The sequence below is a fragment of the Chiloscyllium punctatum genome, chromosome 36 (assembly GCF_047496795.1).
Source record: "Chiloscyllium punctatum isolate Juve2018m chromosome 36, sChiPun1.3, whole genome shotgun sequence".
NCBI lineage: Eukaryota > Metazoa > Chordata > Chondrichthyes > Orectolobiformes > Hemiscylliidae > Chiloscyllium > Chiloscyllium punctatum.
Window position 1 is genome coordinate 63,982,820 of NC_092774.1, and position 15,389 is coordinate 63,998,208.

General features: G+C 50.7%; 1 protein-coding gene, 1 long non-coding RNA gene and 1 other non-coding gene across 3 annotated transcripts in view; 2 read left to right on the plus strand and 1 right to left on the minus strand.

The window, feature by feature from the left end:
• The window catches only part of LOC140460597 (uncharacterized), a 621,333-nt gene that overhangs the window by 138,862 nt on the left and 467,082 nt on the right, over window positions 1-15,389 (plus strand). The gene's annotated exons all lie outside the window — the stretch shown is intronic.
• The window catches only part of LOC140460600 (uncharacterized), a 163,620-nt gene that overhangs the window by 110,901 nt on the left and 37,330 nt on the right, over window positions 1-15,389 (minus strand). The gene's annotated exons all lie outside the window — the stretch shown is intronic.
• LOC140461189 (5.8S ribosomal RNA) lies at window positions 14,101-14,249 on the plus strand. Its single transcript, XR_011954507.1, has one exon. It is a non-coding gene; the product is annotated as a 5.8S ribosomal RNA (ribosomal RNA).

The window sequence follows — 15,389 nt, forward strand, 5'->3', positions numbered from 1 at the left end:
GCGGCGGAACGTCGGGCTATCGGGGGCCAAGTTGCCTGAAGGACACCGCTGTGTCTTCCGTACCCTGTCACCGTTGGCGTGCCTTCCTCAACTCATCCGGCTCGGGGCCGCTGGGTTCAGGAGCGGCGTCGCCCGCCGGCCCCACTGAAGGCCGTGCCGTTCCGTGGCTGGAGATCAATGTGAGTGCCGTGCCTGTGCGACCGTTCGCCACTTGTGTCTCAGCACTTCTCTCTCCCTCTCTCTGACCGTCGGGCAGTCTCTGTCGGCTGGCGCCTCGCACGTCCTGGGCGGCGAGTCGTTACCTCCGTGCCCGGGCCTCTGGCAAGGCAGGAATCGGGCTGACCCTTCCGCTCGAGTAAGCTGCCGGCACTTCCGAGATTCGCCTCCCGCCGTGGATGGGGGAGGGTCTCCGGTCCCATGAATTTGCGCCGAGCACGTCCCCGCGCGTCATTGGGGGCAGGGGCGGCCACTCATCGACACCATCGCTGGCAAGGGTGGTGAGCAACGTGCGGGTGGCTGGCTCTCTGACCGTCGCGGCGTCGGCCAACCCCTCCTCTGCGGTGAGACGTTGCCGGCCCACTAAAAGGCGGGGGCGTGCACGCTGGCGGTGCGGCCTGGCCATCCTCTGACTCTGGGTACGACCTCAGATCAGACGTGACAACCCGCTGAATTTAAGCACATTACTAAGCGGTGGAAAAGAAACTAACCAGGATTCCCTTAGTAACTACGAGTGAACAGGGAAGAGCCCAGCGCCGAATCCCAGCTCACCTGACGGGCGAAGGAAATGTGGCGTAAAGAAGTGCTTTCTCTGATGGTGCCCAGATGCCTAAGTCCTCCTGATCGAGGCCTAGCCTGAGGACGGTGTGAGGCCAGTGGCGGTGCGAGGTTCGTCGAGATTGTATCTTCTTGGAGTTGGGTTGCTTGTGAATGCAGCCCAAAGCGGGTGGTAAACTCCATCTAAGGCTAAATACTAGCACGAGACTGATAGTCAACAAGTACCGTAAGGGAAATTTGAAAAGAATTTTGAAGAGAGAGTTCAAGAGGGTGTGAAACCATTAAGAGGTAAACGGGTGTTGTCCGCGCAGTCTGCCCGGAGGATTCAAATCCGCGGCTCCAGTCGGTCACGTTGGGGTCTGGCGGATCTCCTCTGCTGGGACCGCTCCCAGCATGGGCAGGGCTGTCGCCGGGCGCATTTCCTCAGCTGGTGGTGCACCGGGACGGGCTTCGGGTCGGCTGGGAAGGCCGGTGGCTTTGGAAGGTGGCTCGCAGCTCCGTGCGGCGAGTGTTATAGCCCCCTGGCAATATCCTTCGCCACACTCCCAGATTTGAGGGAAGCGACCGCTGCCACGTCCTCCCGCCGCGGCCCTCCCGCCCCCCTCGGGGTGTGTGTGGAAGCACGTGTGGCGAGCAGGCTCGCCATGCTCCCGGTGGGTCTGTCGACCGGGGTGTAATGTCCTCAGTGCACCCCAACCACGTCCTGCCGCCGAGTCGGGTCGAGCCATGCTGAGCTGGTGCCAGAGGGCCCTTCCTGTGGATCGCCCCAGCTGCGGTGCCCGTCATCTTACCATGGTAGGCGGGTGGCCTCGGCCGGCGCCTAGCAGCTGAGGTAGAACTGGTGCGGACCAGGGGAATCCGACTGTTTAATTAAAACAAAGCATCACGAAGGCCACAGGTCGGTGTTGACGCAATGTGATTTCTGCCCAGTGTTCTGAATGTCAAAGTGCAGAAATTCAATGAAGCGTGGGTAAACGGCGGGAGTAACTATGACTCTCTTATCCCCTCTCTTGGGGGATGTGACTACAGTGTTTTTAAGGTTGTTGGTCTCCGACCGGTGCCTGCGTCATCACCTTTGTGATTCGTTTCTACGTATTTTGTCGATCACAAAGTAAGGTCGAACCTCCACGTGGTTCCCCCTGGTAACGGCCTGTAGGAGGAAGTTCTTGCCGGGAAGGTGATTTTAAATTGTTTTGTGGTTGTTTTAGTCTGGTCTTATCAGTGTTTTTACCATCGATTTTATCTTTGGTCTTAACTTGATTTTACCAGTGCTATACGCCACTGGCAGTTTTTATTGTTTTGTCCATCGTTTGAGCATTACTCGGACCAGGCCGGCTAATACGACCTCCAGAAGAGATACAAGACGGCTGGTGACCATTCGGTCTGGTTGAAACCAAATTTGGCAGAGGCAATTATGGCTGATTCCAAAATTTCCGGTTGGGTGGGAGACCGGGAAAATAACCGCCCTGCACGGTTGTTTTTGGCGGCTCCGTGTGCCAGATGTATGAGCCAAAAACGGACTGGGCAATCCGTCTTGACTCAGATTCAGATGGAAGTGACCATAAGAATTATTTCGGCAAGGCTGTCCTCGGGCAGGCACGAGGGAGCTGTTAACATTGTCCAGAATAATCAGGACAGAATTCAAAGGGAAGGGCATGTAGAGGAGTCCCCTCGACAGCCAAGTCCATTTAACAGCCGGACGATTTTTAATTCGAATTTTAAAGGGCCATTTGATTTTAGTCGATGTGGAGATTTAGAGAGCAATGAGGAGAGGTACAAAGGAAGAATTATTCACCCAGTAATTAAAGAAACAGATAAACTAGAGTTAATAATTAAATACCCTAAAAAAGATTTTAAATGTAATTATTGTAATAATATCTACAATACCACAGGGATGTTTAGGAAACACTTGAAAATATGTCAGGGAATTAAATCAGTGAGGATTAGGTGCAGTAAATGCGATTGGGAAGGGAACTTTCAGGCGGTAGCGTGCCACTATCCAAAATGTAAGATGAGTGATAATGTTAGTGGGAGTAGTAATAGTACTAGTAATAGTAATGAAGGAGGTGGAATAGAAAAATCATACTAGTGTGAAGGATGCCCGTTAAAATTTAAATCAGCCAGAGATGCTCAACCCATCTTGAGAAAGAGAAAAGGAAAGATGCGATGACGGAGAGTAAGGATAAGATAGATAATAGAGAGGGAAACAAGAGGGGAGCATGGTCTAAGGAAGAGGTGGAAAAGTTGCAACAACTAGAAGTAGAATTTAGTGGCTGTAAGAATATTAATAAAAGTATTGCAGAGAGAGAATCGGTTCCAAAACCGCTAAACAAATTTCGGATAAAAGGAGATTATTGAATAAGAAGAATAAAACTAGCGATAATGATAAGGGTATAGAATTAGAAATGATCTTTAATAGTAATGACAATAATGAAATGCAAGATAGCGATCTGGGGTCAGATAGGTTGTTGGAGGAAGAAAGATTCAATGAACAGAGGGACCAGGAGAACGCTAATATCATGGATTGTCAAGATTATAATGGTAGGTCGATATTAGAATTGATAAAAATAATTGAAGATGACCTGGGTAAGAATAAAGGTGTTAGTAAGGATCAGGAGAGTATTATCGGTGTAAGAATGGATAAATTAAGAAAGAAAAAGGACGATGGGACAGGTAAGAAGGTAACTCATATTAAAAGAGTAAGTTTTAAGCTAAGGGATAGTGGGCAATGAAAGAAGAAGGAAAACAAAGCTAAGAAAAGATATAGTAAAAAGAAGGGAGAATTTAAAGAAATGCAAGTTCTATATAAAACTAAGAGGCAGTATTTAGCAAGAACCCTAATGGGGGCCCCAGTTAAGAGTGAATGCCCCCTGAGCAAGGTAGAGTTAAAGGAATATTTTAAGGAAAGACTAACAAATTTGAATGAAAATAATAATTTAAGCGGTTTTGCTAAATATAAAAATCAAAGTGAGGGATCCTTGAGTGGCATTCTGACTGGTCCTGTGACGGTGGAAGACGTTGATCTGGCCATGAACGTGAAAACCACTGCAGGGCCGGACAGGGTAACACAAAGAAATAATTAAGATATTTAATAAGGATAATTTATTATTTCCTAGACTATTTACAATTTGGATAAAAACCAGTAAAATTCTAGATCAGTTAAAAATAAGTAGAACGGTTCTGATCCCTAAGGTGAGCATAGAAGATGAGATAAAAGATATAAATAATTGGAGGCCGATTACCATAGTGCTAATTATGTTTAGAAGTTTTACAAAAATCGTTGCGAATAGACTTAGTAAAGTGATAAATCTGAATAAAAGGCAGAAAGGATTTATGACCGGCGTAGCAGGATGTGAGGAGAACATAAAAATCCTGGAAATTATTATGAAAGGTGCTAAAAAGAATAAGAGGAATTTAGCTGTGGTTTTTGTAGATTTAGCGAAAGCCTTTGATACCGTCGGTCATAGATTAATTATAACAGCATTGAAAAGACTCCAGCTTCTGCAACTTTTTATTAAACTAATTACAAACTTATATGAGAATAATTTTACTCAGGTGGAAGGTTTTAAATGTAAAACCGGAAACTTTGAAATTTTAAGAGGTGTAAAGCAAGGTGACGCGTTGTCACCAATCCGTTTTAACATTGTAATGGACCCATTAATTAGTACTATCGAAGAGAAGCAGAAGGGGATATTCTTAGGATTAAACGGAAACAGTTTTCATTGCGCAGCATCAGCGTTTCCTGATGACATAGCGTTAATTAGTCAATCTTATGAGGCGATGGTTTACAATTTAAAATTGGTCGAAAAGTTTTGTAATAACACGGGAATGGAAGTGAACATAAAGAAAACTAAAGGATTTTATCTTACTTATAGAAATAAGTATTTTATATTTAACGATAAAATTAATTGGAAGTTAAATGAAGGGGTTATACAATTCATAGAACCGGGCAACACGGATAAATACTTGGGTGCTAAAATAGATCCGTGGATTGGAGTTAGTAAAGCGGACTGGGAGAGCCAATTGGATACATGGATAGGGAATTTTTAAAAATCACCTCTTAAACCGGTACAGAAAGTGGAACTTTTAAAAATATATTTTATTCCTAGACTGTATTTTTATTTAACTTTATCAGACGTTTCTATTAATTACCTTAACAAATCGGATAATATTATTAAAAGCGCAGCGAAAGAGATCTTACACCTTCCGCAATCCATCACGGACGGAGTGCTTTATGCTAAAGCCCGTGATGGAGGCCTGGCGTTAAATAGACTGTCAACTTTTATTTCAATATCGATTGTGAGGAAATATGAGACGCTACATAAATCTGATGACGAAATATTGCACGCCTCGTTTCGGTTTGAGGGTGAGAGTGTAGCGGAGAAAATGCATAAATGGAGTAAATTGAAGGTTATGGAAAAGATCTGGAATCCTAACATTAATCGACAATTGGATGAAGCAGATACCATCATAGAAGCTAGTGAAGATGGGATGAAGGAGTTTGCGAGTACTAACTATGCAAACTGGAGGAGATCTGTGGAGATACAGAGATGGATGGCCCTCCCCTGTCAAGGGGAAGGTGTGCATTATTATAAGAATGATAGTGCATCAAATAATTGGTTGACAAAATTATCTTTTATGAAGAAGTTGAAAGTCATTAATTCGATTTTGTTGCGAACTAATTTATTTCCAACGCGGGCGTCTTTGTCTTATGGCAGGCCTTTTAACATTAAGAATTGCAGCAGATGTAATGACATTTCGGAAACTTTCGTGCATATTTCTGGATGGTGCCCTTACGTCAAGAAAATGAGATTTAAAAGGGACAATAGGTTAGCTGAAGAACTAGTTAGTTTTATTAGGAAAAACGGGTGGACTATATATATAGAGCCGCGAGTTAAAGATACGTCCGGAAAACTGTGGATCCTGGACTTAATCTTTAAGAAGGAACAGCAAATCGTGATGGTGTACGTGACAGTCAGAACGGGCCTTCAAATAAACTCCCTCGAATTGGCTTGGGAGGAGAAGATAAAGAAATATAGTCACTTAGGTAAAGAGATAATGGACCTCATTGGTGGAGGAAAGATATCTTTTTATGAGTTTGTGCTGGGAGCTCGAGGGTAGTGGTTTGAGAAGAATTCGGCGTTGAAAGGCCTCGGGATTGCAAAATTTAAATCATTTGCACAAAATATCACAAACCTAACTTTATCTTTGGCCCTCGAACTTTTAAAGATTTTCATGGACTCTTAATATCGCCGATCAACGTATTTTATTAAATAGTTTAAATAGTGTGGTTTTAAATTTTTTTATACATGTTTTACTGGTTTAAATAGTATTTTGAATAGTTTTAATCGCTAATTTTAATTTAGAGTTAAATTTTAAGATTTTATGAATAAAATTGTACTGTTTTCGATCACTTAGGTTAATTGGTGGTGGGTAATTTTAGGTGTTAATTCATTAAAGTGCACACTACACGCAACAAGGGATGAGTGGTAACATTGTCCAACGGTTGATAACCTTAGCTCATCCCTCGCCTCGCTGAAACTCTGCTTCACAACGTCTTTTAGACTTTGAACTTTTTTTATTTTCTTTTACCGTCTCCTTTTAGATCTTCTGACTGTAGTTTCGCTGCATACGGGTATTTCAATTGTCGACGAGCGACATTAAAATCTCGGAAAGACATGATTCATCGCGTATGGTGAGTGCATCAAATAGGCAAATGCCTAGTGACGCACATGAATGGATGAACGAGATTCCCACTGTCCCTACCTACTATCTAGCGAAACCACAGCCAAGGGAACGGGCTTGGCAGAAAAAGCGGGGAAAGAAGACCCTATTGAGCTTGACTCTAGTCTGGCACTGTGAAGAGACATGAGAGGTATAGAATAAGTGGGAGGCTTCGGCCGCTGGTGAAATACCACTACTCTTATCGTTTTTTCACTTACCCGGTGAGGCGAGCCCTAAGGGGCTCTCGTTTCTGGTCGGAAGCGCCCAGGCGTGACCTGCTCCGGGGACCGTGGCAGGTGGGGAGTTTGACTGGGGCGGTATACCTGTCACACCATAATGCAGGTATCCTAAGGTGAGCTCAGGGAGGACAGAAACCTCCTGTGGAGCAGAAGGGCAAAAGCTCGCTTGATCTTGATTTTCAGTACGAGTACAGACCATGAAAGCGGGGCCTCACGATCCTTCTGCCCTTTCGGGTTTTAAGCAGGAGGTGTTAGAAAAGTTACCACAGGGATAACTGGCTTGTAGCAGCCAAGCGTTCATAGCGATGTCGCTTTTTGTTCCTTCGATGTTGGCTCTTCCTTCCTATCATTGTGAAGCAGAATTCACCAAGCGTTGGATTGTTCACCCACTAATAGGGAACGTGAGCTGGTTTTAGACTGTCGTGAGACAGGTTAGTTTTACCCTACTGATGTTGTGTTGTTGCAATAGTAATCCTGCTGAGTACGAGAGGAACCGCAGTTTCAGACATTTGGTGTATGTGCTTGGCTGAGGAGCCAATGGTGCGTAGCTACCATCTGTGGGATTATGACTGAACGCCTCCAAGTCAGAATCCTGCCTAAATGTAACGATACCCTAGCACCGTGGATCACTGGTTGGCCGAGGATAACCGACTCCGGTCGGTGTGTATCGCCATTCGATTCTGGTCTGGAGTGTGGCCGTATGGGCGTTGCCTCTCTCCTTTACTTGCACCTCATGTTCATGGGGAACCTGGTGCTAAATCATTCGTACAGGACCTGATGCTGACTCGGTTTGGTAAGTAGCAGAGCAGCTACCTCGCTGCGATCTATTGAAAGTTATCCCTCGAGCCAACCTTTTTGTCGGTAACCGGTGCACGAGAATTTACTCCCACGCACGTTCGTACGCACCCGTCCGTTACCTCGGCTTTTGTTCGGGCACCGCATGCGCCTGCCCGGGGGTGGCGTCAATGGCAGTCAGGCCACAGTCGAAGTGGGACGTGCTGAGTCGAGGGTGGCAGCTCTGAGTATGCGTGGGGGCGGAGAGGTCGGTGAGTTGGCCGGTCCGTGTTCTTCCTACGCTGTTCTTGCCGCACCACCTCGGCATGCTGGCGCCTGGCGGTCATCCGTGCTGCTCCCTGGCCAGGAGCAGTTACGCAATGCCGTCAGACCAGTGTGCGGAGTGTGGGTCGTGTTACCCACTGGCTTTGGGTGCACGGCAAGCGGCAGGGGACTTTTTTTTATTTTTCCCCTCCTCTTCGCTTTTTGAAGAGGTCAGTTACTGAGTTACCACTGACACTTAGAATTTTTTTGAGTCAGTAGAAGTCAGTAACCAAGTGCACTTTTGAATTGGTTACTAATTTCTCCGTTCGAGTTACGGCTGCGGTTGGCTTCAATTAGTCGTGGGGGCTTAATTATCGCCCAGGGAGCATGCCTTGGTAATGTGGCCGAGGATGGAGTGCCTTTTGAAGGGGGTGTTTCTGAATTTGGATCCTTTTTGAGCTGCATTGCCGGATGGGTGTGGTTTTGAAGGGTGTGTTTGTCTGGAGTGCCACCGGCGGTGGGGTCAGGCTTAGGGTGAGGGTTCGGTTCCTAGTTAGGGATAGGGAAAGGGTTAGACTTAGGTTTAGTGTTCGCGTTCCCGTTTTGGTAATGTTTGATGTCCATTTTCCAAGGAGGCGAATCCAAGGCTTCAGAGGACTTTGAGTGTTCGGGGCTGGGTAGCTAAGCCGGATTTGACCCGGCCGTTCTGCAGACGGTCTCTCCTTCGAGGGCGCACCCTCCCCCGTGTTCAGTCCGAATTTCATGCATTCTTAACAGTGGGAAGTGGTCCAAATGCGGATGGGATTGAACGTGACTGCTCATGCTGACCTTGAGACTTCCAAGCCGGGTAGCTCCGCCGGATTTGACCTGGTGGTTCTGCCGACGATCTTGAATTCGAGAGCGGACCGGCCCCCGTGTTCAGTCCAATTTTCATGCATTTCCCACGGTAGGAATTGGTCTCTTTCATAACGGGGACAAGGGTCTGAAGAGGTGAAGTGAGTAACCAGCACACTTAAGGAAAGGGTTCGAAAGTTCTCAACAGTGTGAAATAAGTTACCAGGAAAGCTCAGAAAAGTTGTCTGAGAGTCCCAAATGAGTGAACTGTAAAACTTAGGGAAATGCCTGAAAGCGTTTTAAAGTGTGAAATCAGTAACCAGGAGAAGATCGGAAAGTGCCTGAAAGTGCTAAATGAGTAACCAGAAAAACTTAGAAAAATGTTTGAAAATGAGAAATGAGTAACCAGAAAAACTTAGAAAAATTTTCAGCAAAGTGTTTTTTCCTAAGTGTGAAAAATATTCTCAGTATCAACGGAGGAAAATGCTGAAGCATCGGGAAAGATTCACAAACTCACGCCGAACACGTGTTCCGAAGTGCTGGAAGAACTGGGTGAATGAGCCCGGCACTTGGCCAGCTGTCATTTTGTGTCTGCAGCCCGAAATCTTTAACTTTGTCTGTCGCGGAAGTCCGGACCCGGAAAAATCCAAACGGTTTTGCGGGGATCGAGTTCCAGACTGATGCAGGCAAATTTGAAATTCAGACCCATTCAGTGCCACTTGCATTTATTCCACAATGAGGTTGGCGGGGTACCCAGAGATTTCTGGGAACACGATTTTTAGAACAAAATGGCGGCGCGGGACCACTTTGAAAGGCATCCGAAAAACGGTTTCTCGGGCATAGCACTTTAATGACAGGTATGAGTGCATGGCGGAGAGCTCTTGGAAGTCGAGTTTTTGACACTTTGTCAGTTTTTTGGCAGATTTGCCAAACTCTTTCTGTCTGTTCTAAGAGTCGGTCAGAGACCTGTGCGGCGGTCTCTTGACACTATAGGAGGGCGGGCAAACCCCACGTTGACTCCAGCCGTCCCTCCACAGGCGCTCGTGTCAAAAATGAAGGTGAGAGACGCAAGTGGCCTGGTTCCCCAGGGTGTTGCCAGGAACGATGCGGGCTGACCCTTGCCTGAGCACTCCTTAAAGCCTCTTACGTTTGAGGGCAGGCCTCACGCGCTGCACGACTGGCTCTGGGAGAGGTTGGCCGCTATTTGTGAATAGTCTGGCCCTCCTCTGCCACCCGGCCAAGTGCGATGGCTCTGCCGCCCTGAAGTGCTCGCCACCCAGGTTTGGGGAACACGATACTTCGAACAAACTGGTGGCTCGGGACCTACAGGCGAAAGGGGTCCCGTGGAGTTTAGCACATCGACCTCGGGTCTTCGTGCAAGCTGGAGAGCTCACGGAAGTCTAAGTTTTTGACACGTGGTCGAATCTTTTGACAGGCTTACTCAGCTCTTTCCGTCCATTCTAAGAATCAGTCAGAGGCCGGTGCGGAGGTCTCCTTGACAATCGGAGGGGGTGGTGGCCCTCCGCAGGCACGTGTGTCGAAAATGAAGGCGAGAGATGCAAGTGACCTGGTTCCCCAGGGTGTTGCCATGAAGGATGTGGTCTGACCCTTGCATGAGCACTCCCTAAAGCCTCTTACGATGAGAGCAGGCCTCGCGCACCACGCAACCGGCTCTGGTAGTGGGTGGCCGCTATTTGTGAATAGGCTGGTCCTCCTCTGCCACCCGGCCAAGGGCGATGGCTCTGCCACCCTGCGGTGCTCGTCACTCAGGATTCCAACCCGGACCTGCGAGCGTGGTGCGAGGGGCGACCTCGCTGCGGTCCACACCTCGATCGATCTGGCGCGGACCGTCCGGTGTGGGAGGTCCCTTGGCGGGCCGGCTTTCTTGTGAAGGGGCTGCTGCTCCAGGCCGAGTGGTTCTTCCCCGTGCCCCCCTGGTGCGTCCCCCACGAAAAGTCAGGATACCACGACAGGGTCGGGAAAGTTGGCACCCCTCTGCCTCCGAAATGGGCATTCACCCCTGTTGTGATGGTGAAGCCGAGAAGCCACAGCTTTGCCGAGGCAGTGGTCTGAAATCGAGTGTTTGGGAGAGAGTCCCAGTAACGTGCTTGCCCGCGCACTGCCCTTGCTCCTGGAGCGAGGCTTTATGTGGGGGGCTCTTGCCGTCTCTCTGTTTCCCTTGCGCGTCGGAATTCCATTCCTCTCAGCACTGTGGTTCCGAGGCAGGGAGAGGAGCCAGGGAGGTGGAGCTCCCACTCTCTTCTCTGAGCTCACGCACACGGCTGGTGTGTGCTCTCACACCCTTTCATCCGCGAGGGTGATGCTCCGTCTGACCCGTTGGTACCGGGGTGTCTCGCTTTGTGGTCAGACGAGAGGCTGAATTTCCTAAGAGTTGACCCGGCGCCAGATTGACCTCGGGGGGTGGGGGGGGGGGGGGGGGGGAAGAGAGAGAGAGAAGGAAGGCATGGGCGCCAGTCGGCCGGTGCACAGTCCTTTGGGTTCAGCTACCTGGTTGATCCTGCCAGTAGCATATGCCTGTCTCAAAGATTAAGCCATGTATGTCTAAGTACTGACGGATGGTACAGTGAAACTGCGAATGGCTCATTAAATCAGTTATGGTTCCTTTGATCGCTCCAACCGTTACTTGGATAACTGTGGTAATTCTAGAGCTATTACATGCAAACGAGCGCTGACCCATGCGGGGATGCGTGCATTTATCAGACCAAAACCAATGCGGGCTCGCCCGGCAGCTTTGGTGACTCTAGATAATCTCGGGCAGATCGCACGTCCTCGTGACAGTGACGACACATTCGAATGTCTGCCCTATCAACTTTCGATGGTACTTTCTGTGCCTACCATGGTGACCACGGGTAACGGAGATTCAGGGTTCAATTCCGGAGAGGGAGCCTGAGAAACGGCTCCCACATCCAAGGAAGGCAGCAGGCGCGCAAATTACCCACTCGCGACTCGGGGAGGTAGTGAATTAAAAATAACAATACAGGACTCTTTCGAGGCCCTGTAATTGGAATGTGTACACTTGAAATCATTTAACGAGGATCTATTAGAGGGCAAGTCTGGTGCCAGCAGCCGCGGTAATTCCAGCTCCAGTAGCGTGTATTAAAGCTGCTGCAGTTAAAAAGTTCGTAGTTGGATCTTGGGATCGGGCTGGCGGGCCGCCGTGAGGCGAGTTACCGCCTGTCCCAGCCCCTGCCTCTCGGCGCTTCCTTGATGCTCTTAGCTGAGTGTCCTGGGGGTCCAAAGCGTTTACTTTGAAAAAATTAGAGTGTTCAAAGCAGGCTGGTCACCAGAATCCTCCAGCTAGGAATAATGGAATAGGACCCCGGTTCTATTTTGTTGGTTTTCGGAACTGGGGCTATGATTAAGAGGGACGGCCAGGGGCATTCGTATTGTAGCTAGAGGTGAAATTCTTGGACCGGCGCAAGACGAACAAAAGCGAAAGCATTTGCCAAGAATGTTTTCATTAATCAAGAACGAAAGTCGGAGGTTCGAAGACGATCAGATACTGTCGTAGTTCCGACCATAAACAATGCTGACTCGCGATCCGGCGGCGTTATTCCCATGACTCGCCGAGCAGTTTCCAGGAAACCAAAGTCTTTGGGTTCCGGGGGGAATATGGTTGCAAAGCTGAAACTTAAAAGGAATTGACGGAAGGGTACCATCAGGAGTGGAGCCTGCGGCTAAATTTGACTCAACAGGGGAAACCTCACCCGGCCCGGACACAGAAAGGATTGACAGATTGATAGCTCTTTCTCGATTCTGTGGGTGGTGGTGCATGGCCGTTCTTAGTTGGTGGAGCGATTTATCTGGTTAATTCCGATAACGAACGAGACTCCCACATGCTAAATAGTTACGCGACCCCGAGCGGTCTGCGTCCAACTTCTTAGAGGGACAAGTGGCGTACAGCCACACGAGATTGAGCAATATCAGCTCTGTGATGCCCTTAGATGTCCGGGGCTGCACGCGCGCTACACTGAATGGATCAGCGTGTGTCTACCCTACGCCGCCAGGTGTGGGTAACCCGTTGAACCCCATTCGTGATGGGGGATTGAGAACTGCAATTATTTCCCATGAACGAGGAATTCCCAGTAAGTGTGGGACATAAGCTCGTGTTAATTAAGTCCCTGCCCTTTGTCCACACCGCCCGTCGCTACTACCGATTGGATGGTTTAGTGAGGTCCTCGGATCGGCCCCGCCGGTGTTGGACAAGGCCCTGGAGCAGCGCTGAGAAGACGATCAAACTTGACTATCTCGAGGAAGTAAAAGTCGTAACAAGGTTTCTGTAGGTGAACCTGCGGAAGGATAATAATTGGCTGGGGGTACGCCCGTTTCCGGTTCACCTCGTCTCGCTCGGGTGGTTTCGGCGCCAGCAGGAGAGCTCATCAGGGTAGCAGGCCCTGCAGCCGTGGTCACCGCCAAACCCCCCCAACTGTTGGGCGCCTACCTGCGCGGACACTTTCCGATTGCAAATCTCCGTTTGCCGAGTCCACCCCGAACGCACGCGGGCGGGCGGACGGGTTCGCACTGCCCTTCGTCACAAGGGCCGAAGCCCGTTCCACCGTCTCGTCAGCAGTGTCAACCGGTCTGTGATCGGCGAAGGAAGCCACACCAGGTCTAGTCCTGCTGCTTGGCGGCACCGTGTCGTCGGGAGCTTGCGACAGACGGAGGGCTTCGGTGTACTCTCCAGCCACGGGAAACGAAGCTGGTGATGCAGGCGTGGGTCTTTAGTTCCAAAATCGGTTGGGTTTACGTCGTTGCTACCTAGTCACGCACCCTTCAACCCCAAGGGGTACCTATTCCCTTCAGCTCGTCACTCGCACATTCTTATCAGGGCCTCTGTGCATTTGCGGGCTGTTGGTGGCGGTTTAAATACTCCTGAGTTGCCGCCCGCTGGTTCTCGAGCTCCGTGCAGTAGTGATCCCCAGCGAACTGCCAGCAGGGTTAACGAGTGATCGCGCTCTCGGTCGGGGTGCCTGGCGTCGATCGGTGGTCGGTGACTTGCGGGTGAGGGTGGGAACGGGTTTGACGAGCCGTTACCACGTTTCCCAGCCCACCTCGGTAGTGGCCGGGCCAGGCGGGCATCAGCTCTGGCCAGTGCAGCCCCAGACTCCTCGCAAAAGTCCGCTTGCTGACACTCGGCCACGTGCACGCGTCAGTGATGCTGCCGAACCGATTGCTGGTCCCGTTTCTGACTCTGCTTTTCCTAAGGCAAAGCTGCTGTACGCCTCGTGACACTCGGCGGGAGACATGGTGGCGGAGAATCTGCCTCCGTCGCTGCGGTGCGTGCCGACATGCATCGCCTCTTGGGCGCCCAGTATTTTTTTTTTCCGTAGACGTATGTCTCCGCGGACCGCACCAGGCGGGTGCTCTGCCCACACGCCGGCGGGCAGGTGGCTGCTGCTAAGGTGGGGAGTGTATGTGCGGTCCGGGTCGCTTTCCTCTGGCGAGGGAGGGACCGAAAACAAACTCAGACAAGTCTTAACGGTGGATCACTCGGCTCGTGCGTCGATGAGCTGCGAGCTGTGTTCTTCAATGTGAATTGCAGGACACATTGATCATCGACACTTTGAACGCACTTTGCGGCCCCGGGTTCTTCCCGGGGCCACGCCTGTCTGAGGGTCATTGGTGATCAATCGCACTCGCCTTGGCTGGCGAGAACGCGGCTGGGGTGTTGCAGAGGACCCGTCCTCTTTGTCCCCCGAAGTTCAGACTTCGGAGCCCTCTGGAATCGGAGCGCTTGGCCTTTCCCCGCACCCTGCACATTTCGTTCGTCAGGCTCGACGCCACTTCCCCCCGTGGGGAGCGCGGCCTGGCGTCCATCTGTGTCATGGCAGTGGGGCCAGCACGGCTGTCACTGGTCCCAGAATGGCCATCGGTGGTTTACACGGCGACGTGCACCGCTTCATCTTGGGGACACGGAGCTGCCTCAAAATGTTAAGCCTCCTGTGGGGTCTGCCTAAGCTCTGCACGTCCATACTGGATCTGTCTCTCGGTTGGCTGGCAGTGGAAAGAGTGAAGGGAGCCGCGGAGGTCCAGTGCTGGTGCGCTGCCGGCCTCACCGTGGAGCTCGCCGGTTCGACACGCTAACCTGACTCTATGGTTGATCGATTGAGAGTGTTGAGAGGCACAGACCGTGTCTGGGAGCTGCAGGCCACCCGCTGCTGCAGCCGCCCGTCTCGTGGTTCGTCCTCAGCCTGAAGTGGCCGGTGGGGCGTCTGATCCTGTCTCCCCTGCTGGCGCTGAGTCCCTGGCCGAGGGAGGAGGTTTTCGTCGAACGCTGTGACTTCGACGGTCGCACGCGCGTGGATCACTGGCTCTTGGCTCTCCCGTTCAGTCCGCACGTTTCTGCTCGGTCCTGCCACCGGTCTCGGGAGGCACTGATGGGTTGGTGGGCATGGTGTGTGCTCCGTCACCGTGCAGGCACACCTACCAAGCGCCCAGCCAACCCCCGCATGGTCCTCCTGGCCATCGGGAGGACGGCGGAACGTTGGGCTGTCTGGGGCCACCGCTGTGTCTTCCGTACTCTGTGACCATCGGCGTGCCTTCCTCAACTCGTCCGGCTCGGGGCCGCTGCGTTTAGGAGCGGCATCGTCCGCTGGCCCCACTGAAGACCGTGCCGTTCTGCAGCTGGCGATCGATGTAGGTGCCGTGCCTGTGCGACCGTTCGCCCCTTGTGTCTCAGCACTTCTCTCTCCCTCTCTCTGACCGTCGGGCAGTCTCTGTCAGCTGGCGCCTCGCACGTCCTGGGCGGCGGGTCGTCAC